The following is a 458-nucleotide window of genomic DNA, read 5'->3' on the forward strand; positions in this document are numbered from 1 at the left end:
CAGGCTCATATCAACTGGAACGGATCCCTCTCTGTGCCACGTGTAAGTTTCAAAAGTTAGTGTGGGAAGTGTATTTTTACTAAAACAAAAATAAAAACAAAACAAAGCTGGCTGCTTTTTTTTAGTGATTCAGAGATCCAGGATCCTGCTACCCTTTCTATATTATAGTACCCTGAGTCCATACAACAAAATTTACAGAAGTGTTTTCAGGGAGGAGAAAAAAAGTATGCTTATGTTGGGGGACCACCCCATCTTACCCCACTCTGCAGACAGAGAGGAGGAGTAGGGCAATTACCTGGCTCACTACTGATGCCAGAGCAGCCCACGAGGGAGAGGAAGAGAGCAGGATTCACCCTTCCCCAAAAGTGCATTTTTATCTGTATTTTTGTTGTGTAAGTATAGTACTTAGCTGTCACGTAGCATCTAGAGGTACTACAGGACATTACAGAAAGAGGGGC

This window comes from Nipponia nippon, unplaced genomic scaffold, assembly GCF_047370975.1.
Source record: "Nipponia nippon isolate SJK-2023a ecotype South Korea unplaced genomic scaffold, ASM4737097v1 scaffold_5, whole genome shotgun sequence".
In the NCBI taxonomy this organism is placed as follows: domain Eukaryota; kingdom Metazoa; phylum Chordata; class Aves; order Pelecaniformes; family Threskiornithidae; genus Nipponia; species Nipponia nippon.